The sequence below is a fragment of the Myotis brandtii genome, unplaced genomic scaffold (genome assembly GCF_000412655.1).
Source record: "Myotis brandtii unplaced genomic scaffold, ASM41265v1 scaffold1086, whole genome shotgun sequence".
NCBI lineage: Eukaryota > Metazoa > Chordata > Mammalia > Chiroptera > Vespertilionidae > Myotis > Myotis brandtii.
In genome coordinates this window covers 270,383-295,418 of record NW_005353696.1, presented here as the reverse complement: position 1 = coordinate 295,418, position 25,036 = coordinate 270,383, and the positions used below count along the sequence as shown (strand labels likewise).

The window sequence follows — 25,036 nt, the reverse complement described above, 5'->3', positions numbered from 1 at the left end:
CTCTTGTCAGGGCCTGAGCCAGCCCTGAATGTCAGTCTGTTTATCACTGATGGTTGGAGCGGCTCAGCCCATGGAGGGCCTCCCTCCAGCTTCCCGCTTCCGTGTGAGGCCACTCCCCTTCCCGTCTGTAAAAGTGCCACTGAGGAGCGCACCCCTTTTCACGGTTTAAAAGAAAACTGAGTAAACATTAAACATGGAGAACATTTGTCACAGGGTTTTACTTTGTTGGGGGCGGGAGGAGAGTGTGTGGAGCCAGTGGGGTCTGGAAAGCAAACACCGATTCGGGAAACTTGGCCTTGGGCGGTGTCCCCAGCACACCAGGCTCCCACAGGACCTGGGTAGTCTCCGTTGCTTAGTCCTATTCTAAACACCCAGCCTCCGAAATTACCTCTCTTAGCCCCAAATCGGCAGGAATTCCCAGAGGGCAGTAGCTTCTAGCCGTGGCCACTCCTGTTGGGTTTCCCCCCAGGCCTGTCTGCCATGACCTTTATTATCTTGCTCGACTTTGCCTTTCTCTTCTGAAATCCTCTGCACTGGCCAGCCAGGCCTTGAAAGGAACTGTCCTGTGAAGCAGCGTCTGAAATGGGAACCAGTTGCATTGAATCTTGGAACGCTCTGAGCACATGTGTGTGAGTGTGTGTGTGTGTGTGTGTGTGTGAGAGTGTGTGTGTGTGTGTGAGTGTGTGTGTGTGAGTGTGTGTGTGTGTGTGTGTGTGTGAGAGTGTGTGTGTGTGTGTGAGTGTGTGTGTGTGAGTGTGTGTGTGTGTGTGTGTGTGTGAGAGTGTGTGTGTGTGTGTGAGTGTGTGTGTGTGAGTGTGTGTGTGTGTGTGTGTGTGTGAGAGTGTGTGTGTGTGTGTGAGTGTGTGTGTGTGAGTGTGTGTGTGTGTGTGTGTGAGTGTGTGATGGTGACCCAGCCGAGACGGAGCCCTCGTGCGCAGCAAGTGAGGAAAGCAGATACTCTAACAGTGGGGTAGTTGTCGGGCCTCTAATCGTTGCTTTTTAAAAATGTTTTCTTACCAAGCTCCGTATCCATATGATTGTTTAAAAGTGTAGATATTTACCGTCGATCTCCCAGTAAAGGGCCCTGGTCTTGACGTTGGACAGGCAGTTCCTCTTCCCGTCGAGGAGGGTCGTAGGTCTCGGCAGTGAGGGCGAGGGTGACAGTGTGCAGTGCAGCTGCTGTAACTGAAATTCCTGCTGCCAGTTCCTGGTGCTATTTTACTGCTCAGTGTGAAGGTTATGTTCATGCCACCCTCGTGGCTTCCATGCTCTTCTTTATAAAATACCATTTGGTAAATATTACAAGAACAAAGCGCATTAGTGAAAGTTTCCTTCCAGAGGATGAAGCCGGATGGTGGTGGTACATTTTTCACGTACATTCCTCATGTTTGTCCTGAGTACTCACAAGGAGAGGAATCAGGGCACAGCTGGCAGCGCGTCCCGTGACAGACCTGAGGGACCAGTGGTGGGTGTAAGTGGTGGGAGCTGGAGCGTCCCTCCTCCCTCTGTGAGGGGCGCCCTCCCACCATCCCACCCAGGTGGAGGCACAGCCCCAAGCCCAAATGAAGGACAGGCTTTTTTTAAAGCTCCTTTTTTTTTTTTTTTTAGCAAAATGTCTCTCAGTCCCTTCAGAAAATGAGCTCTGGCACCTTCCATACCCTTTCGGGTGGGATAAAAGCAATTTTTCTTACTCATTTTGCCCAGCTGTCAAGAAATTCTACTCTTCTCTGATGTAAATGATCAGGTGCGGCTAACGCCAAGAGAAACCCAAAAGGTCACCTTTTAGTTCTTCATGGCCAGTTTTCAAAGCGTGCTTTGGTGTGAAAGCCACATGGCCACTCTGTTAATGTGACAGGGTCTTAGCAGTAGTGTTGTTTTGTGCCCGCCCATCACAGGGAGATCTGGACCAGGTCTTCTCACAGCCTGCCCCCCCCACACCCCCCCACACCCCCGGGCGGCGCTCAGCACCTGTGTCTTGAGTGTCTCGGTGCCCAGCAGGGAAGGTGATTTCCATCTTTGAAATGTGGGGACAAACAAGAGTAACTCTTTTTCTCTCCTTGAAGGGTTAACACTCGAACCAGCTTCAGATTGGTTCACTTGAATCTTAAAATTACTTTTCTGGTCACGCGCTCTGAAGGTCTAAGCATTTGTGAAATGTCTTTTTTCCCCCTTTCTCCTGATGCTGTCTCCTTTGGCTGTCTTAATTACACGGGGCTGAGAAACCAAATTAAAATTAGGCGTGGCCGGTGAGCTGTGAGCACGTTGCCTGCTTTTAGCTTTGCTTGTTGGAGTTACTTTCCTCGCTGTGTTGCTTTCCCTCCCCACTCCCCCCGCCCCCTCCCAAAAGGAAATATCATAAGCTCTTTTAGAAATACTCACAGGAAGTGAGTATCCATATGCTGGTTACTCACCAGTAACCGAGCGTTGACAGGTGGAGAACGGGGCTGCAGCTCCCCCCCCCCCCCCCCCAGATTTATCTGGACATTCTTCCCAGAGGATTTAATCCAGGATGAAGGGACCAAGGGTTTTTGTACCGAGGGAGTCAGAGGAAATGGGTCACTGTGTGTCATCTTGAGACTGGGTGATTCAGGAGCCCTGATGGGGTCCGAAGGCACGTGGCTGCCACCGCGGAGGTTTTTGCTCACTTCTCAGAGGCCAGGCTGCCTTCTAAAAATTAATGCTCGCTCCGCCGCCAACAGCGATTCTTTTGCAATGAATCACTTCCAGAAATGAATAGCCACAGTTTTTTGGAATGACTGTTGTGAAATCCCTCGTTTATAATGGCAGGTTTTCAGTTGGTGGTTTTATCAGAGAGAATTTCTCAAGATCAAAACGAAACCACCTCTTTAAAAAGAAAGAAAGTGCTGGCTATACAGAAAGCAAAAGTGCTTGCAGCCTCCTGCGGAGGAGCTGTCACGGAGGATCTCTGGACCTTTACTGAGAGATTCGTGCCCACGTATTTGCCGGAATGTGTGAGTTCTTGGAATGATGGATTCATTGCTGGTAGCTGGTCATTTCCTGTGCAGAAGGTCACTCACTACAAGAAACGCTCCACGCGGTGAGTGGGAGGTAGAGTCCGAAGATGATTGCTAACCTGGCGTTCATGGTCTTGAGCGGTGGATTCCAAGGACTGCTGGCAAGCTCCTGAGTATTCTGCTTTGCATGATTTGGTGATGGAACTGCAGGACTCACAGAAGCCCGGGAAGGGATTTTCAGAATGTGGATTAATTGAATAGCCTGGAATCTTCTGAATATAGACTAGTCCTTTTGAGGAGGGAAGGATCTTTTACAGAAGGAAGCCATTGGGGGGCGGGGGCGGGGCTTTTACAAGTACAGTTGCTGCTCTTCTATGTTTCAGTATCATTCTCTCCCCTTGTGTGAAAGAAAGAAATGACTGCATGGTCTCAACAAAAAAAAGTTATGCCAACTCTTTAGATGAAGAAACTTCCATCTGGATTATTCCCCCTTCTACACCTTCACGGGGAAGTCTCCTGAAGAAGACTGACCTGGTGGGACCTGCCGTGTGTCTCATGCAGACCCCGGGGGGCTGGGGTGTGGGCAGCACGTCCTCCAGGGGCCCAAGGAAGGAACAGTTACTGGAAACAGTGAGTGCAGCTTCGGGATTGTTCTCTCCAGAGCGGAGAAGCTGCTTGACCTCCTGACTCATTTCATAGGAATTGAGAAAACAACCTAGTGTGGTTTTCATTGTTAGTCCTGGAGGATTCCAAAATCTGTGTGTCTGCAGATAGGATGAGCTGGAGACCGGCGGTGTGGCCACTCGCTGTCTCTACTTGCCTGGTCTCCGAATGAACCCACTCCTCCCTCCCAGGGCCAGTCCGGCCTGCGCCTGGCACCCTTTGTGTGGCTCTCGGTGGTGAGTATGGATGGCAGCAATTTCTGATTTTCACTGGTTCTTGCTTCTGAATGTCTGTAAATGGCATTTCATCAAAAGAAAGCTTTAAAGGACATTTTCTATTTAACTGTGTAAAATAAAATACTCTGGGCATGGTGATAATTATAAAAGACAACATAACACATAGACAGCCATGGAAGTGAAGGGTTAAGATATGTCTTGCTATTTTTTGGTAGCGTGTTGACGCGAAGGCAGCTTTGATTTTGACGTTTATAGTAAGTGATTTTGTATAATGTTATTTAAAACACAAGTATGGAAGGTAACAGTATATTCTAACAAAAATAATATGATTACTAATAGTTAAATGAAAGGCATATGTGTGGGGCTCATAATATTTATGTGCAGAGGGACTTTGGATTCATAATGTGTTGGTTTTAAATCAATGTTATCAAATAAGCTACAGGTATGGAAAGAGGTCAAAGAAAAATACATTGAATCTGGCTGAAAGTAGACACTAAGATATTTGAAGTGATTGATTGCTATTTGAAGTGTTACATTATTGCCCCCGGTATAATTTTATATTTGCTGGATCCCCCAGATCGCCCCTGAAGTTACATTCTTCATTAATGCAAAAGGTGTTTCGTGTGTAACGATTACAGGGCTTCTCATGCTCTGGGAGATGACTGAGTAGAAAGGGTCAGTCGTGCTGGTGCTGTTCGTTCCATTTCCTGCCTTATGTCTGCGTGCCCCAGAGTCGGAGCTCTTGGCCTTCCCAGGGTGTCCGGCCCCTGTGAGATGGTGCAGAAGCCACCCTCAGACACAGACATTCGCCTGTGCGTTAGGCATTTGCAGCCCCGGGTTAGGGACTCCAGCCTAAACCGAGACTGTACCCTGATGGTGCTTTCCTTTAGGGTCCCAGGAAACACTGATCTGAAAGGGAGGGGAGGCGTCCAAGTCAGAAAGAAGTATTCTCTGTGGTTGCTAAGGTTGGGAGTACAGAGCCGGAGACAAGGAGGAAGGGTGGAGAAGACATGTGACTAACCTGAAATAGAGATAGTAGCTGCTATCACCAGAACCTCCGAACAGATACCCCAGGATCCCTAAACATGCAGCCATGTGTACTGGTCAAGTACCTTGTGAAGTCCCCCGAGGCCTACGGACCCAGTGTTCAGCAGCTGGGAGTTCTCCTCGTGCATAATGAACTCGCTTCTCTTCCTTGTTTCTTTTCCATTGTGTATGTTACCAAATTAGGTAGGACAGCAAGTCATCTGAACTCCAGAAATATAATGTATAAAAACTGGGAAAACAATTCTCCATTAGCAGAAGAAATTGGGTGGGAGTAGATACATCTATTGAGTATTAAAAACAAGAACAACCCACACTGTTTTTAAAAACGGTTGCTCTTAATGCCCTTCAACTAATTTAAGTCAATACTGTAATGCTGTTGTGGAAAAAATATATACATGATTTTGGGTGTATTGAAAGGAATATGACATAAAAGGGTAAGAAAATCAGACTTGCATTAGTCAGGCTCATCATTGTGTCCACTTTGAGTCACATTTGAAAAAAGATGTGGGGCCCTTGGAAGCTGACACACAAGCACAGAAGTCGCACAAGAGGGCTGTTGGCTGCAGAAGGCTAACGGGTTCCTTCCTGCTGGCCTTTCAGTCGTCACAGTCTGAGTTGTCTTTCTATTCCTGGGCCCACCACAGGGCCTGCCTTCACTCAGTGGGTTGTGATACTTTATTTTTTCCTTTTTATTGACTGTATTGGGGTGACACTGGTTAACAATATTACACAAGTTTCAGGTACACCATTCTACAACACATCATCTGCCCGCTGTACTGTGTGTTCACCGCCCCAAGTCAAGTCTCCATCCATCGCCATTTATCTCCCCTATTACCCCCGTCCCCCACCCCCCGTGAACAACACACTGTTGTCTGTTGCAATACTGTAAATGCCCAATGCGTGTGGGGACCTTAGTGACACTTCTGTGATGGGCTCAGCAGGAGTAAATAGATTCAGGTAGAACTGGAGGACATAGGTACACAATAAATAAGTTTATTGGCTGATCAATAGATAGGAAAGACCATCTCAATTGCCAAGGCGATAAAATAGATGAGTGGCTAGCTGAGGGAAGTGATGAAATCTTTGGTTGGGGTCTCTTTCAGGACAAGACCAGGTAGTTCCGTTTGGGATGGCAGAAACATTTGTTGATTCGTTCAGCAGACACGGAGGAGGCCCGCTTTGCTAGGCGCTCACAATATGGTAGAGGAGGCAGGGTTCACCACAGGGTCACACATATGATCAGTGCCATGGGCGCATAGGAACAGCACGCCGGGGACCTCGGCACTCCGAGCGGCCATCCAAGAGGCTTCCTGATGGAGGTGATGTCCGCACTGACGCCCAAAGGCCAGCGCCGGAGGAGTCAGCGAGACAAGGGAGACAAGCACTGTGCTGAGGGGCCAGGCAAAAGGAACAGCGTATGCAGAGGCTCAGAGTGTGAGGGGTGGAGGAGGGTGTGGGGAAAGGGATGATGGGACACGAGGAAGTGGAAGGGTCATTGATAACAGAGGCCTAACGCCCCAGCTTGTTTGCCTGGAGATGTCTCCCTGGGAAGCCAAGGTGGCAGGAGGTACACTTAGAAAGATCAATGCAGTGAGGAGAATAAATGGGGGTGGGGGTGGATGAGGGGACAGGCCAGGTAAGGAGACCAGGTAAAGAAAGCTGCTCTAGTCACACACAGTGGAGAGATGATGGGGACACCTTTGGGAGTGGATTCAAGAGAGGTTAGCAGTCCTGGCCAGGTAGCTCAGTTGGTTAGAGCGTCCACCCGATACACCAAGGTTTCAGGTTTGATCCCAGGGCACATACAACGGGCAGTCAGTGAATGCATAGATGGGTGGAACAGCAGGTCGATCTCTCTCTCCCCCTCCCTCCCTCCCTCCCTCCCTTCCTCTCCATGACCCTCTTTCTCTAAAATCAATGAATAAAAAAACTAAAAAAAAAATAATTTTAAAAAAAGAGATATTAGTGGGGTAGAAGGGGAAAGGTGAAGTAAGGATAGTGGCTTAGGTTATTAAACAGTATCATTTGCCATGAAATGCAAGAGGAAAACCAGGTTTGGGTGGAAGGTGAGGCGGCATCTGGACCCGTTAGCGAGCATATAGACGGAGTAAGCAGAGATGTGAGAGGCCGGGTCAGTGGGAAGGCGGGTTATGTGGATTTGGACTTTAATTTAGATTAGCAACAGCAGTTCAGAGTCATTACCTTTGGTGGTACCTGCTTGTGTGGAACCTGTTTCTAAAGCAGTAGATCACTCTTCCAAGTTTTTTATATGGTATTTTTAATTTTTTTCTAACTCATTTGTAGGAACACTACTTTTAAAATATAGAATAATAGAAAGAAGAAATAAAAATTATATCTGATCCCATCACTCAAAGCCCTGTTAATGTTTATGTATATTTCCTTCCAATATTTTCCTGCCCACATGCGCGCGCGCACACACACACACACACACACACACACACAAACATGTGTGCGTGTGTGTGCGCGCGTGCGCAGAATCAGCATCATTCTATATAGGCACCTTTATATCCTGCTTTTTAAATGTGCATTTTCTCCACCTGCTTACAAATGCTTCAAAAACATTTTTAATATTCTCTAATTTGGGAATGTTTAGTTTGCTTCCTTTTTTAATAACTTCCTGAGGATAGATTATTTGCAGTGAATTCATTAAGTCAAAAGAGCTTAACTTTTTAAAGATTCTTGATACTCTTTGCCACATTGCTTTCTGCAAAATTTATACCAAATTATCCACATTGTATAGCAATGTATGAAATGCCCATCTCACCATATCTTCATCAGTATTGAATATTATCTTTTAAAAAAATCTTCAGACAAAAATGTTACATTATTTTTGGTTCATTTATTTTACAACTATTTAATTAATACCCACTCTGTGCCAGGCATGTGGCTTTTTTTAAAATCCTCACCTGAGAATATTTTTCCATTGATTTTTAGAGAGAGTGGAAGAGAGACAGACAGGCAGACAGAGGAATATCAATGTGAGAGAAGCACATTGATTGGTTGCCTCCTGCACAAGCCCTCTTCAGGGCCCAGGCCAGGGAAGAGCCTGCAACCGAGGTACATGCCCTTGATCGGAATCGAACCTGGGATGCATTGGTCTGCAGGCTAATGCTCTGTCCACTGAGCCAAATTGGCTAGGACCAGGCATGTGGCATTTTTTAATTGTTACTAGTAAAGTTTAGCTTTCTAATATGCTTATTACCCATTGTTTCCTTTTGAAAATGTTCGGTTCATGTCCATTATATGCTCTTCTATTGGGGTGTGTCTGTTTCTATAATTTATTTGAGGTGTGTGAGTGTGCATGTGTGAGTATGCATGTGTGTGAGTGAGATATTTTTCTCAATGTCTAATTTTTGCTTATGGTTTTTTGAAATCTAGAATCTTTACATTTTATTTAGTTGGATAAATGACCTTTGTCTTTTTTTCCTTTGGGACTTACTGTGTTACCTTGGGCTTAGGAATTCCTTCCCACCCAGAAGTTAGGAAATACTCTTCTAATTTTAAAAAAAGGTGTGTGTATGTATGTATGTATGTATGTATACACATACATATATATACATATATGTATATGTATATATCCGCTCACCAAATTAAAAGTAAGGTGTGAGGAAAAAAATCCAGTGAGCTTTTTAGTAAATCCCCCAACGTTGTGCATTGAGTCATGTCTCTCCCCACTTAATTTTGGTGCTTTTTATATTTCAAGACCTCTTGCTGCTGTATCTAGCTCATCCCATGAATTTTGGGGAATATTAGTACCCAAATGAAGGATGTCATAATGCTTTCTTCCAACATTGTATTATGAAAAGTCTCAAGAAAACAGTAAAGTTGAAATTTTTTTTTAGTGATTCTACAATTAATATTTCACCACTTTCTTTTATCTGCTCGTGTGATAATTTTCAAACCTCCCTAATCATTATTTGAACTCAGAAGCAGAATATCAAAGACATTTTTCCTAGTTCCTTTTTTCTCTAATTTGCAGGTTTGATCTCCAGGAAACTTTTAGCAATTGTGTTAGTATAGTAAGATAGTGGACACCATCACAAATACCAAGAGAAACTGCTCCCAGAATGTGTTTCTGTCTTTGAATTGTATGAATAGGGTTTGATTTTTAAGGGTTATGAGGGTTATTCACATACGATGAGTTTATTTTTCAAAAATAAATCCCTGTTAAGGTCCCTGTGTCCTCCAGTACAGTTCAGTTGCTTTCTGTTCTCTGGCTGGAACTTTGAAGAAAAGGATAGCGAGGCCGCACGGTAGGCACTGGGTGCCGTGGAGTTGGGGATGGTGCGCCTTGTCTGAGCAGGGGCTGCCTGCAGGGCCACAGTGGGCTTGGAAAGGAGACCTGCCACTCAGGCCGCTTTCCCGGGTGGCCGCCATCACGCTGCCACGGAGCCCTTAGCATAAAGGCTGCTTCGAGTGGGGCAGCCTGTCACCCCGACCAGCCTGCCGACGTTTGTCGTTGAGGGGCCCTGGTTCACGGTAAGTGATTCGGTCAGATGAACCTGAGGTACGGAGTTCAGTTACCTTTTTCCAGCCTAAGTGACGAGCACCTGGAAGTCCCATGGTTTTGAGGCCCGATGGCCTCCCAGCTCAGAGGTGGGTTTGCAGCTGTCTTAACAGACCAGCTGCTGGTGCCCGGAGCCGCCACAGCCAGCCCGGGGCACAGCACGATGCACCTTCCCTTCGCCTTGGGCTGCCACCAGGAATTAATGGTGGTTCGGTGTCCTGCACCGCGTCCCCCTCCGAGCCTCCGTTCCCGTCTGTAAAGCCAGCTGGTCGTATTAGATCATGTGGAAGGTTTTTCCTTACCCCAGGTCTGTGATTGTGATCTAGAACACGGCGTGTAGGTCAGTGCCCACCCCTCCTCGGAAGCTGGGCAGGCAGTGTTTTCCGGCTCCTCTGAACAGGCTTCCCAGGAAGTGGCAACCACTGAAGTTCGCGGGACTCTGGGCCTGGGGCTGGCATTGCAAAGCCATTAGCGCCCGCGAGAGGAATGCGAGGGCATCCCGAGGCCTTCGGCAGGAAGCCTTACTCACAGGAAGCTTAGCTGACCAGCTGCTGACGGGGCACATTCCCGCCTCGACCTCGGGGACTCACTCTGCGGTCCCGTGTCACCTTTGGCTGCCCACAGTGAGGGGTGCTGTGGATGTTAGAGGTCTGGCCAGCAAGCGCTTTGAAATTTGAGAGTAGCTACACTAAAGAAATAATAATAATAATAACGCAACCTAAACTGATGTTCTAGTAACATCAATAATCAGAAGAGGCATCCTATTTGAATGAATGATTTTCAGGTAAAAAAATTAAATAGCCAGAGTTTCCCTCTTGCCACTGTCCCCTCTCACTTTTATGCCCCAGCAAGAGGCAGCAGCGTGTTGCTCCCCAAACCCACTGTGCTGTTTGGTGTTCCTCTGCCTCTGGAAACAGCACCCCATCCTCACCCGCCGTCCACCTCCCAACACCAGCCGGTGGGCAGGGAGCTCAGAGGTGCCCACGCTCACCTCTCCCAGACACGAAGGCACCACAGGATGGAGTTTATTTGGCTTTCAGTGATTTACCAGGAGCCGGGGGCAGGGGGTGGGGGGGGTTAGAAAGCACGGCTCTAACCCGCTAACCTCCTGGCTTCCCTGCTGTTAAAGCGTAGAGGACCCAGGTAGGAGCCCACCCTTCCCACCAGCCATCGCCATGCGGTGCCTCGGGTTCGTGAATCATCCCCTAACCCACAGCTGTTTAAATAAGGAAAATGCGATTGCGGGGTCATAAACGCTGTGCAGTGGGTGTGAGTTCTTTTCCAAACCCCGTGATGTTGGCGCTGGGAATCCTGAGGAAGGTGTCATTAGGAACGTGAGTCACACCTGCGTGGGGCCTGGTCTCTCCAGCGGTGACTCAGGCCAGGAACAGAAATAGCTTTCAAACGGGTTTGAATTCAAACATAACACAGCCTTTGGGTATAGTCACAGGCAGAGGGATTATGTAACAGGTTCGTAAGGAAAGGAAGAGATCTTTGAGCTACATCTTTAACTTTTAAGATCGGTATCGTGAAGAGAAAGCCCGAAGGAAATAGTGGTGTTACTCAGGGATTAAAAACCAACAGAAGGCACTGAGAACCAGGGTTTAATGTCCACCATGGAGATTTCCGGTTGCTCTCTTTAATACATTGATGCCACCGCGAGCGAGCTCGTATGAGACTGAAGTGTCACCGCTGTGAGGACAGCGCCCTGAGCTGTGACCCGCCGCGTGCCGGTCGAGACTGACACCGGAGCTCCAGCTCACCGCGGCCGCCTTTCCTGTGGCCCCCATGCTCAGGGTCTGGGTCAACAAGGATAATCCCTTCTGTGTTCATTCACGCAAACCGAGGTGAGAAGGGACCTGGCCAAGCCCAGGGGCAGGAGGGAGGTAGTAATGGTAGCAGCAGTAGCTGACGCCTTAGCCGAGCACCGTGTGCCAGGCGCTGCGCCAAGTTCTTCACCTGGTTACCTGTTGTAATAAACAGTCCCGTGTGGCAGGTGCTATTGTTAAACCCATTTTACAGAGAGAGAGAGAGCGAAGGATCAGAGAGGCCAGTCATTTTCCCCAACATCAAACAGCTCGAGGAGGAGCCAGGGATCGAATCACAGCAGTCTGGCTCCTCAGCCCAAGGCTTCCATTTGTATCCTGTTCTGTTTTCATAAATGACTCCTATTTTGGGGATATTGTTATCCTTTGGGGCCACTCAGTTTCTTTTGGTAAATTACCTTTTTTTTTATTTAAAGAATCATTTATTGATTTTTAGAGAGGAGGGAAAAACATCGATGTGAGAGTGCACCATCAATTGGCTGCCTCCTGCACGCCCCCTACCGGGGATCCAGCCCGCCACCTGGGCATGTGCCCAACTGGGAATCGAACTGGCAACCTCCTGGTGCACATGATGATGCCCAAGCAACTGAGTCACACCAGCCAGGGCTGGTAAATTACCTTTTTTTTTGCAATGGTTTTCACGTCTTAGGGAAGAACAGATTCAGCCCCCAAAGCTGGGCATTTTTGTGCCATGCCTTGATGCCTTGATCACCTGGTTGTAGCTTGTTATTAATGGTGCATATCATCATAACCCGCCCATGACTCCAGCCAATGCGCTGTTGGTTATAAGAGAGGATTCCAAAAACAGGTAATTAACAAAGAAAGCAACAAAAACACAGCGGGGCCTGTGGCCCGTGATGGAATTCCTTTCTCTTATTATTGGACATGAATAGGAGCTCATTACTGCTGTGCCTTCCAGTCAGTGTGGGCCCATAACTGAGGTGTGCTGTCTGGCTCTGGAATCCGTCCCGCGGTGGTAGTGTTGCTGCTTGGCTGGCTATAAGGCCTCCGTCAGGGGAAGCTGGTTCCACTGGGCGCGGCAGGAGGGGCCTCCGTGCCCTGGTCCCATTGGCATTCCCCCATCCTGACTGCCATTTGATGGTCTCTGTTCCAGCGGAACGCAGCTGGCCATGCTTCTCTCTGCATGGAAGCTCTTTCCTCTCTTCCTTTCCTAGCCACCCACCGCTGTCCCCTCATCTGACACCTCCTCCAGGCAGCCTTCCCTGACTGCTCAGGGTCCCTCATGCTCCGCTTACCCTACTGTGTGCATGCGTCATACGAGGTCCTCACTTCCCATTTCTTACATGTCTTCCCTGATGCGCATTGGCCTGGGAAGAGACAGGATTGGCGTGTTGGCGTTTGGATAAACACCCTGACACACGTTTGGGAGAGAGACAGCGGTAGAAACGACGTGGAAACTGGCAGTACAGTGTCTGGTGTCGACCGTTTAGGAGGCACTTTCATGTGCATTACCTTAGAGTCCTCACAGCAGCTCTGGGAGATGGAGTCTGGATCCCAGGGCACCGACGTGCCAACAGCAGCTCTCCCGGTGCACGTACGGTTAAGGGGTAAAGCCAGGACTTGAGCGTAGGTCTTCTGACCCAGTCCTGTGCTCTCAGAGCCTGAGAACAGGCCAAGGCCAGTCTGTAAAAGGGGTAGTAGGATCCATCACAAAAGTGTGTCATTCTTATCCTGACCAACTGGAGCCAGCGGAAGAACAGGCAGATCTTCATTTCTCGCCCCTGCCTCCCCAACACTCCCCTCCCCCACGTTTCCAGGGAAAGCCTCACGCTGGCACTCGGTGGGTCCTCTCCACGTTCCAGGTTGTTGACAAGGTGAACCTTTTATACTCACCCAGGCTGCCTGCTGCCCTTCCTGTTTGGGGGGTAGAGCTTTTGGGAAAGTGGAGAACCGGGCGGTTCAGGTAAAGTCCCTGAGCAGATTGAATAAGTAAGATCGCGGTGCGTTAGGGGAGTTGGAGGTGGGAGGTGTGTGTGCCACGCATGAGGGTGTGAGTGGGGAGCCGGCCGGGTTGGCCAGTCAGAGGCTGTGGAGAGGGTGTTGGCCGGGGAGGCGGGAAGGGCTGTGCAATTAAGCAGTTGAACAGATGCTGATAACAGTGGGGTGTTCTCCCCAGCCCTGGGTGGGGGGTGGGAGGAAGTGAGCCAGCAGCACACTCAGAGCTGCATATGAACAACTCCCCTGTATGGGGGGCCTGCGTCCTTTCCACAAGCAGGTGACCCAAGGAATGTAGTGTCATCAGAGGACGGAGAGCGAGATTTGGGGCAGCATTTCCTAAACTTTAAAAATTCAGAGTTTAATACTCAGCCCTGCTCTGTTCTAGGTACTCCCGGTAATGTTGTCGAAGGGAGGAATTTTAGATAGATAGATAAATTGATTGATTGATTTCAGAGAGGAAGAGAGAGGGAGAGAGAGAGAGAGAAACATCAATGATGAGAGAGAATCATTGACCGGCTGCCTCCTTCACACCTCCTACTGGGGATCAAGCCCACAACCTGGGCATGTGCCGTTGGCCGGAGTCAAACCCGGGACCCTTCAGTCCGAAGGCTGACGCTCTGTCCGTGAGCCAAACCGGCCAGGGCTCGCAGGGAGGAATTTTTAATTTCAGAGAGAAGTTAATTATGCTACCACAATAGAATCTTAGACTGGGTTCTCAGATCCCTCCAGTGAGTCCAGTGTCAGTTATCTGCACCTGGTTGTTTGCAGGAAGACGATATACCAGCATTTATTATGGTTTTATTGGCTGGGGTCAAGGTCAGGAAGAGATGCAGATGTGATTAGAGGTGCCCTCCCACAGGACATTCACAGGTCAGAGCAACTCAGGGAGGTCCACCTAGGCCAGTGGTCGGCAAACCGCGGCTCGTGAGCCACATGCGGCTCTCTGGCCCCGTGGCATGGGCCACGAAGTTTCAATCGCACTGTATGTGCGCGCCCGCACGTGGTATTTTGTGGAAGAGCCACACTCAAGGGGCCAGTTTGCCGACCACTGACCTAGGCTAATGTCATTGTTCATTCATTCACTCAGCATACATTTCTTGAGCACCTACTGTGTGCCACGCACTGGTTAGCACTGAGATGATGATGATAGTGATGAAAAAACAGACATGACCTCTGTCATCACGGAACAGCTGGTGAGAAGTCGGGGTACGTACGGTGAGGGAGGAGGTTCCCTGGGGTAAGCGGCCTTCCTCCCGAGAGGTTCGCTGAGGGGTGATTCCCAGGGTGAGAGCTGCAGGATGAGGAGGAACTGTCAGAGGAGGAGTTGGGGGTGATGGTTCCCTACATAGACAACAGCACATTAAAAGGCTCTGGGCCGGGCCAGTGTGGCTCAGCGGTTGAGCGTCGACTCATGAATCTGGAGATTCCCGGTCAGGGCACATGCCAGGGTTGTGGGCTCTATCCCCAGCAGGGGGCGTGCAGGAGGCAAGCGATCGATTGGTGATGCTCTCTCATCATTGATGTTTCCATCTCCCTCTCCCTCTCCCTCCCTCTCTGGAATCAGTAGAAACATTGTAAAGAATGGCTCTGGATGGGGGATGAGGTCGGCTTTGAGGATGGAGGAGGCAGGTGTGGCCCAGGATGTGGGAGCAGCAAGCAGGTGCGGCCCTGTCCCGTGAGTGTCCCCAGCCCAGGGCGTCCCAGAGGCTGCCTGCCCCTTCCCTTTTCCTGTTGTCACCTGTGGAGGGAACAAACCAGGAGAGAAGATGAAAGCAAGTCTCAGTGAACCTGTAGGCAGTCGTCATTTCAGGTACCAGAAAGCTTGCAGACACGCCCCAGGGGCTGTACAGTGGCTCTGGTGCGAGTGGCTTTAAAGCAGACGCCCGGCTCGCTCTGCGTGGGCCACTCGGACCCGCCCTGGAGCCAAAGGATGGCGGTGAGCACAGGGCATCGGATTGAAAACCAAAAATCTCGGTTGATGCTGAAAAGTGAACCTGGGTTGTTGGGCCCGGGAGGTTCTGGAAGGTCCTCCACTGCGTGAAGTGGACCTGCCCCCAGGGGGCGTCCTCAGCTCTTTCTGATGTCAGGACCCCTCAAGTTTGGGAAGGCAAAGGAGCCGGCAAGGTGGCCGCAGGCTGTGTCCCGCCGGGACCGGACATGGGGGGGCAGGCTGTGGAGCCAGCATGTCCCCCCTCTTTCCCTGCACTCTCCGGGCACCACCTCTCCCCTCGTTTTAGAAGAAATGAACTTCGAACGTAGAAGGAAGAGAGCGCTTGATGTTGTGTACACAGCGTGGCCAGAAGGATCGCCTTCTAATCTTTTACTGCCCTGGGGGGCAGGTGGTGCGGGAAGCTGCTGGCAGGAGGGGTTGTTTTTTCAGGGCTGGTTGTGCAATGAGAGTATGTTTGAAGCTGCAGGAGGCCCGAGCGGCTTGCCCACAGGCATGTTACGCAGAAGTCTCCCTCCATGCGATCTTGTTTGCTGGGTGTCATTGGGAGTGTTGTGCCCACAGTTAGCTGGAGCTCTGGGCTGCACAGTTATGCCCATTATGTAGTTAAAGTAGCGCTTTTTCTAAAAAGGACTCTACTGCCCTGGCCAGGTGGCCCAGCTGGTTGGAGCATCGTCCTGGACACCAAAAGGCTGTGGGCTTGATTCCCGCTCAGGGTGCCTTTGTGAGGCAACCAATTGATGTTTCTCTCTCACCTTGATATCTCTCTCTCTCTCTCTCCTCCTTCTCTCTCTCTTTCTCTCTCTCTCCCTCTCCCTCCCTTCCTCTCTCTAAAATCAATAAAAAAAAATATCCTTGGTGAGGATTAAACATTTTTTTTAATAAAAAAAAGGACTCTACTGTCAAAGTTCTCCTGAGATGCCATCTGAAGTAGTTCCTTTCAGCAGCTGTTTGTGAATAGGTTGCTGTTGTAGCCTAACCGTGACTCGTGTCTGTGGAGAGGAGACAAGGGGATGCTCTGTCTCTATCCAGTGGTGACGTGGAGGTAGACAGTGACTGAACAGGTGCTGGGGACCGGGCTGTGCTGAGCTTGCGTCTGGGGCCGTGACCAGACGTGACTAGACGGTGAAAGGAGAAGTGAGGGTATTTTTAGCCATCAGGGCTGCTCGGAAACGTTGGTTTTCCCCGACCCAGCGGCTCCCAGGGAGAGGCAGCTGTACGCTCATTTGCTCCAAGTCAGTGTCGACACATTTTGCTTCTGTATAATACTTCAGCATTACTCGTGGGGACTGGTGAGCAGCTGATTTGATAGAGTAGCTTTGAAACCCACACAGTTCAGCTCACATGCGTGGGGTTCCCATGAGGGCCTCCGAGAGGGCCCCTTGGCCCGGGGACCACCCTTTCCCTCGGCTCGTTTCCCTGGAAAGGGGGTTGAGGACACCCTTCACTGCGTCCTTTCCTGTATTAGGGGATCCAAGCGTGCACGGAAGCTCTGCTGTTGAGAACCCCGTGACCTCTGCAGTTAGGGTCTCACCATTCTGGGTGCACCAGTTTAAACCACTACCCATGTTAAGTCAGCTGAGGACTTGGGTACAATTTTAGAGACGTGGTAAAGGGAAGGGAGTCGGCCTGGGCTGGGTCAGCTGTCTCTAGACTTGCCTTTGCAGGCCGAGGGAGAGCACTAAGTCACTGGTACACAAGGGCTTTACCCCCTCTGGCCACTTCTGGTTTCCTGGTCATGGTTGTGTTTGAAGTGCCGGCAGGCCGTCCAAGCCAGTGTTGCCAACCCCGGGTGTGTGAACGAAGGACTGGGGTGGGGTTGGGAGGCCGGCCTCTTGGCTCTGAGTCCCAGCTGGGCCGCTCACTGGCTGTGAGCCTCTGGGCACATTAAAGTCACTTCCCGCCTTTGTGCTTCAGTTTCCTCATCCGTGGGATGGGAATGGTGGCGGTACCCTCAGGGCTGCGCCCGGCCCGAATGGGTTAATCCCTGTGAAACGCCCGCCAGGGGATTGGCCTTTCCTGGGATGAATCACAACCTGCATTCCAGGTGACAGTCTGTTACCCTTTCTCCTACCTCGCGGACGGCTTTGCCTCCGAGTGGCAAACACGAAACGGCCAACGTGTGCACAGTCAGAGCGCGTGGATGGACCAGGGAAGCCGAGGGGTCGGGATGGGTTCGCGAGGCCCTTCCGACTGGGCAGCGGGGCTCCGGGGCCCCTCCCGATGCTGGCACGGCAGTCCTGGCCGCTCTGGGCCCCGCGTGGAACCCGTGCCCAGCATCTCCCCGGGATGGCTGCGCGGTGGACACGCCTCAGGTAGGCAGCTCGCTGGCCCGGAGTCGGCCTCCCAGGCAGCACCGGCCAGTTCTCCGGCACTTTCGGGGGCCTGTCAGACTCCTGAGCTCCTGACGAGCTCGTTCTCCCTGACAAACACTCTTTCATTGGGACTTCCACTCTCACCTGCACTGGCTCAAGCTCTCCGCACTCGTGTGGAAATAGCCTGGAGAGGTAGGGACACCGGTGTCCGCACTGTGTGTCCCCCCCTCCCCCTTCCACACACACACACACACACACACACTGGCTGGTATGCATGCCTTCCGTGGAGAAACGCGCGTTTGTTGGAGGGAGCTGTCTCCTCCTCAGAATCTGCTCGGTGGTTCTGACCTGCTGGCGGAGAGCTCCCTTCTCTGAGGTCGGTGTGGTTCCCGCCAGTCTCCTACAGAGAATCGCACCTTTAAAGCAGCGGTTCTCAACCTGTGGGTCGCGACCCCTTTGGGGGTCGAACGACCCTTTCACAGGGGTCGCCCAAGACCATCGGAAAACACATATATAATTACATATTGTTTTTGTGGTTAATCACTATGCTTTAATTATGTTCAATTTGTAACAATGAAAATACATCCTGCAGATCAGATATTTACATTACGATTCATAACAGTAGCAAAATTACAGTTATGAAATAGCAATGAAAATAATTTTATGGTTGGGGTTCACCACAACATGAGGAACTGTATTAAAGGGTCACGGCATTAGGAAGGTTGAGAACCACTGCCTTTAAAGGCTGCCAGCCACCTGGGGAGTGGGCAGGTAAGGGGCATCTACGACTCTGGGGCTAAACTGGTGAGCAGTCTGGGAGTAGGAAGCCAGGGTGAGGGCAGGCCAAGTGGGGCTGATTATCTTGCAAGTCACAAACCCGAACTTGTGTGAGAGTTCTGTGAGTTAAAAGGGGGAAACGCCTTGAATAGATAAAATGTCTTACATCAATTTTACAATGAACTAGGCTGTGAGAATGGTAAATGTCCTTTATCACTCAGCATTGTTAGTTCAAAAAACTAGAAAAGGCCAGCCCCTTCCGTGGTCAAAACCAAGGGCTCCCAGTGTTTTTCAAACAAACCTGGAAATTCTTTCCCTGGCTGGGCCGCTGGAATGGCTGTGTGAGGCTGCCACCTTGTGGCCAGTGCATGTGTGACCTGTTGCTGGATCCTCTCTGTGAACTATATATATATTTTTTTTTTCTAAATATATTTTTTATTTTACAGAGGAAGGGAGAGGGAGAGAGAGATGGAAACATCAGTGATGAAGGGATCATTGATTGGCTGCCTCCTCCACGCCCCCTACGGGGGATCAAGCCCACAACCCGGGCATGTGCCCTGACTGGAACGAACCTGGGACCCTTCAGTCCGCAGGCCGACGCTCTATCCACTGAGCCAAACTGGCTAGGGCTGAACTATATTTTTAAAGGTCTTTTACAAAGACTTTTCTCAGTCGCTCTCACCACACATGTAATTCCATCTCCGGGGCTTTGGTTCTGTCTAAGCCGGTGATGGCGAACCTATGACACGCGTGTCAGAGGTGACAGGCTAACTCATTTTTTTTGGTTGATTTTTCTTTGTTAAATGGCATTTAAATATATAAAATAAATATCAAAGATATAAATCTTTGTTTTACTATGGTTGCAAATATCAAAAAATTTCTATATGTGACACGGCACCAGAGTTAAGTTAGGGTTTTTCAAAATGCTGACACGCCGAGCTCAAAAGGTTCGCCATCACTGGTCTAATCTGTACTCTGCCCTCTTTGGACTCGAGTGACCGCCTCCCAACAAGCTTCCCCGGCGGCCTCTGGACTGACTTTGTAGCATGTAGATCAGATCTGATCGTCTTCCTTACGTGCAGCCGTCTAAAGGCCCTTCCTTTTCCAGGTTCCAGCGCCGCCCTGGGAAGACCCCGAGGCCAGTCCCCTGCCCGACGGCTTCTCTGCAGACACGCGTCTCTCTCTTCCTCGCCTGCCCCTCTGCCGACACCGGCTGGCTCTCCGCCTCATCTCAGGTATCACCCCCAGGAAGCCCTCTGGGTTGAATGAGATCATGTGATGTCATAACATAATGTGACAGGAAAGAGGAAATGTGAGGGGACGTGACACACCGTGTCGTAACCGGCCTCTCCTTCCTCTCCCACAAGACTGGTGACCTTAGAGAGGGGACTTTTACCTCCGGGCGCAGCGTCTGGCACGGAACGGCCGCTCACTGACTGAGGAGGCGTAGAGGCGGGGAGAATAAAGCCAGGCAAAGGCCGGCATCTCCAGGTTTCCTCCTAGGGATGCGCAGCCCTCGGACGTAGGAGCTGTCACTCGGCGAGCAACGCGTAGTCACTCTCCTTTGCACTGTTGTCTCCGCTCAGCCATCCCACTGGCAAGTGAATCTTTTTAAAAACGCGCTTCAGTGGTACCACCTCCTCACTCAGAACTCCGTTACGGGAGAGTGAGGTCCTCCAGCCTGCAGGCCGGGGCCTCCTCACACCACCCAGCCACCGGCTCACACGGCTCTCTAGATCAGCGGTTCTCAACCTGTGGGTCGTGACCCCTTTGGCGGTCGAACGACCCTTTCACAGGAGTCACCCAAGACCATCCTGCATATCGGGTATTTACATTACGATTCATAACAGTAGCAACATTACAGTTATGAAGTAGCAACGAAAATAATTTTATGGTTGGGTCACAACATGAGGAACTGTATTTAAAGGGCCAGGAGGTTGAGAACCACTGCTCTAGATGCCCTGAGTGCCATTTGTGTTCTAGAACGCAGGGATTATCTTGCTGGTGAATGGAGTTATTTAAGAGGCCCCGTGGCAGAAGCGCACCTACAATGTCAGCTAAGACCTGTGACACCTGTGGGTCCCCGTGAAGCCGTCCAAGAAGAAGGCCTTGCCTTGTGCCTGCTGGGAGCTGACGGTCCGGCTGGGTGCAGCACGGGAGGTCACGAGAGAGCAGGAATGAGCCCGTCACCAGGCAGCGTGTGATCAGTGGCCACAAAAGGGCCCGAGAACGGGATGGGGATTAAACAGGAGGATGCGTGTGAACGTGCCTCGCGCCTCCACACCTCCTGGCCCAGGCGGGCCTGCTGTGGGCTCTCACACAGGACTAAGCTCCACTTCCTGCTCCCCAGGGACCTGGCCACCCCCCGGCCTCACGTGCCCACCCCGCCGGGGAGCCAGCTGCTGAGAGAGTGAGGGGGACGCGCCGTGAGGTTTAGTTAGCACCCAGGGTCCCCGAAACACACCCCGTCTCCCTCCCGGGTCTCACCTGTTCCTCCTTTAAGCCTCTTCTCTTCCTTCACAATTCAGCCCAGGCTGAGTTGCCGCTCCCTCGTTAAAGGGTTTGTGCATGTGACATGGGCAGAGAGAGTCCCCCGTGGAGCAACCCAGAGCCGGTGACGGCTGGCACCTGGGCCCTTCTCTCCAGCAGAGCAGGGCAGTGAGGGGCTCACGGTGGCTGGAGCCGTGGGCATGTTGCAGGGTGGAGGGAAGGCCCTGAGAGCTCAGAGCTCCCTGCAGGGGAGGCCTCACAGGCACTCGTGTGTCTTGTGGGCAGTGGGCTCCTTTCCTCAGTTTTGAAAACCATGGTGACGTGATCAAGAAGTGTCGAAAGGGGGAGCTTCCCTCCGACCCCTGCCATCACTGTACGTCACAGCCTGGGGCTCCCCGTGCCAGCGAGGCCCTTCCTACACCTCCTGCCCCGCCTGTGAGCAAGGCCCGTTCCTCGGGCTGCCCTGGGCCTGGCCCTGAGCTGTGAGCCCTTCGGGTCCATGCAGTTCTGTTCTGTTCTGTTCTGTGCCTCTGGTGACCCGGGAGGTGGCAGCACCCTCGCAGCAGGTGGCCGCCAGAGCTGAGTCACTGCCCTGGGAACCGTGCCCTGGTGAGGCCGGCTCGGGAGCCCTCGGTGCCTGCCCGCGGCGAGAGCAAAGGGCTGGGGCTCTTCCTGCACCGAGGGGGCCACCGGGCTGGTGAGGAAGGGAAGTGAAGCCACTTAAGGAGCCGAGAAGGCAGGTGCCCCAGCGGCAGGCTCCGGCTGATGACGGTGGCCAAGCACAGAGCGTCTGCTCTCGCAATGACAGTGATGGCCGTGGCTGTTGTATTTAAACCCTCCAAAACCACCCATTTAGGGATAGCTTTAAAAATGGGGTGAAGAGGCTCTCGATGCTTCAAGGTGCTCTCTGGCCTGTGAATTAAGGGAGCGTAAGCAATGAAACGATACAGAGAGATATCTAAGCTGTTGATACTCTAGGAAAATGAGCAACTGAGGTTGAGGGTTTTAAAAAACGTACAAGTTTTTTACTATTCATAGGTGCTCTGATGGATGCTGTGTTTAAAAATAATGCTGCTTGTATTTCATTTCCAGAAGACAGACATGTGGTGTTGCTTTTGAAAGGAGGTTTTTAAAAGGAAAAGGAGAGCCTGGTTTGTTGACTACACCAGGGAACAGAGGTGACCTCAGTCTGGAAAACCAGCTGGCCCCCACCTCTCCGTGCCCCGCAAAACAAGCCCTTTGTCAAGCAGCAAAAGGCGGGCCAGTCTGAGCAGCAAGTCATCGTTTCAGCTGACCAGGATTCTTCAAGAAAACAAAGCAAGAGGCGCCCTGCGTTTTCACAGCTGAACAGAGCTCTTAGGAAACGCCGACAGCTCACTCAGCGCCCACGAGGCCATGAGAGCGTCTGGTGACCATTAGTCAGGGGCCTGAACGCAGAGGCTGGGGGTGGGTTAACCGTGCCGCCACCGCGGCCAGCTTGCAGAATTGGAGAGAATAGAATCACAGCTCTTGCTTTTTGAGCACGGAACTTTTTAACTTAAAAAAAGTTTAGCCCTAGCTGGTTTGGCTCAGTGGATAGGGCATCAGCCCTCTGTGTACGATTCCAGTCAAGGGCACGTACCTCGGTTGCAGGCTCAATGGGGCCCATGCAGGAGGCAGCCAATCGATGTGGGTCTCTCACATGGTTGTCTCTCCCCATCCCTGCCACTCCCTCTAAAATCCCCTGTGAGGATTAACAACAACAACAAAAGGGTTTTTTTACACATTACGTGCCCAGTTAATTCTGTGGAACTGAGGAATCCCCGGAGGCAGAGGTAACCGCCCGCGCTCTGGGTGTGTGCCCTGTGACCACCCGGGGCCGAGGAGGTTGCCTTAGGTCGGGGGAACTGTGAGTTGTCAGATAGGCTTCGACCTGCGACCGGAGGTGCGCTCTCTCCTTCCGCTTCCTGTTTGCTTCTCACGAGTACTGTACGGATGAAAAGTCAGCCACGCAGAGATACGGACAGTCAAAACGTGTCCTGGTGTTTCTGAGGCATAAGAACGGAGGCAGATTCTACCAGAAACCAGACCATTTCGGGGCCCTGCATCTATATGATTCCAGATCAGTGAGGCCTGAACCGAAATGCATTGGCAGTCCGAGGTCAGTTGATTCTAGAAGCCACGCCAGCCCAGAGACTCACTGGAATTTGGGAGGGCAGTTTGGAGAGAGGATCTTAAGAAGAGGGAAGCTTTAGTCTTTGTTTTTTGACTTGTGTGGGGTAGGAGAGCTGACCTGCTTTTGGATAGAATTGGCAAATAAGTCAATCCCGGTGACCCTCCCGAGAGATCAGCAGCCAGTTGAATACGCCGACCTTTAGGGAAGTGCGTGAACAGTACCGTGGTGCCAGCACCAAACACCGGGCAGCACGCAGGTGCGGGTGGGTTAAGGGCAGGCGGCGGTGAGAGCTCTGCCCGGGCGCGGTGTGTTTATCCTGCCCTCTGAAGTCGGAGCCAACATTCTGGCTGGTCTTGAATGATTGAGAATGTTTCCCTCTCGGCAGGTCGCCGTCCTCACACGGGCTGGTGACTAGAACCCCTTAGGTGAGGTCCGAGCAGAAAGCAGCCCGACGCCCCAGTCGTGTTTGTTTTAGAGCAAAGGCGAAGCCGTGAAACACAGCTTGCTTGTTCCAGGGGTGAAGAGCCGGACCTGGGGGCCCGGGGCTGCCAGACACCGGGGCGGGAGGGGAGGCCTGTCGCCCAGGCCCCTCTGGCCGCCCGGCCCCTTGTCCAAACCTCGGGAGGGGGTTCCGAGGGGCCCTCGGCCTCCAGGCTGCGAGGCCACCTGCCCTTTGAGGAATGTTAATGACGTGGGTCAGAGGGAGACCGTCACTTACCCAGAAGGAAACCAGCCAGTGAGGTACTTGTCGTCGTGGCTTCTCCCACACGCCTGGGTCGGTGCGGTGACCTAGCTCCGGGCACCCACAGGAGCGATAGCATTTCTGTGTTTGCCCGGTCACAGGGTTTGGTGCCCTCCCTCTCTCTCTCTTTCCAGATGGGAGCCACACCGGTTCTTAAGAAACAAGCTGAACCCTTCCCGCAGGAGGGAGAGTTGAGCAATGTTCTGAGAACACGCTGTTCTGGGCCTGAGGAAATGCTGTCTCTAGAAGATGCTCTAGACATAAAGGGGGCAGGGAAAGCCCAGGACAGGGAAGCAGGCAGAGCCTTTGGGACAGCAGGTGCCAGCCCTCTTTCTGCCCGGCTGAGGCCTGGAGGGGGCTGCCCCCCCCCACACACACACACAGTCCTGATGGTTCTTCTCTGGACCCCACGCCACCTCCACTGTCCACAAGGGCCAGACAAAGGGGCACGCAGGGCACCACAGCCCCAGCCAGCACCCGCCTAGCCGCTTCCCCGGCCTCTAGGGAGACGGTGTGGCCTTGATGGCACCAGGAGATGACGTCGTTCACCTGAGGAGGGAAAGCCCATCCAGGGAAGAGGCTTTGCCCAGATCCCGCCCGGGGAGTGGGCCTGCGTTCTCCTGCCCAGGTGCCCGGGCAGCTGGCCTGCGCTTCATTACGGTGGCGGCACAGTGATTACACACCCTTTTCCCTCCGAGAGCGTAAGTATTCAGGGAAGCATCTCCGAGTGGGCCTGCGTTCTCCTGCCCAGGTGCCCGGGCAGCCGGCCTGCGCTTCGTTATGGTGGCGGCACAGTGATCACACAGCGTTTCCCCTGAGAGCGTAAGTATCCAGGGAAGCATCTCCAGGGATCTCCTGGGAGGACTGTCCCTTGTCCTGGGAGAAGCAGCGGCACGGCCCCCGGTCCCGCCCCCGTGGAGGCACAATCACCTGTGTTTACCGGCGACCAGTTTTGGAGATAAGGAGCCACGTGTCCGCCCGGCACCAGCCGCCTCCTCCAAGGCAGGCGTGGGTTCTAGGAGGAGCCGAGGAGGAGGACTGCCGGCCGCCCCCAGGCCTCTCTTCCCGGGCGGGGGCCGCGGGCCGTGGTTCCCACGCGTCACAAGAGCGAACACCCCGGCTCTGCCTGGTGAGATGGGGGCCTCGGTGTTGGGGGCGGGGGGTCATTTAAACCCGCCTCCGCTTGGAAAGATTCTGCTTTGTTCCGTGTGTGTGCTTACTGTTCTAATCTAGCAAATGTTTCCCATTTAAGTCTCGGGTAAAAGTTTCCTAACAGAAAATTACACAGAAAGCTGGAAAGTGAACTAGAAAGCGTGTGTTGTTTTCTTCTTCAGCACGGCCCTCCCCCTCGGCGACTCCTTTCCCATGAGAGGCG

The 25,036-nt window shown here is 51.9% G+C and overlaps 1 long non-coding RNA gene across 1 annotated transcript; it reads left to right on the top strand.

Moving 5' to 3' along the window:
• The first annotated feature begins 24,311 nt into the window (after positions 1-24,311).
• Positions 24,312-24,965, top strand: LOC106726767. Its single transcript, XR_001362867.1, has 2 exons — positions 24,312-24,388; positions 24,510-24,965. It is a non-coding gene; the product is annotated as an uncharacterized LOC106726767 (long non-coding RNA).
• Positions 24,966-25,036: the final 71 nt, after the last annotated feature.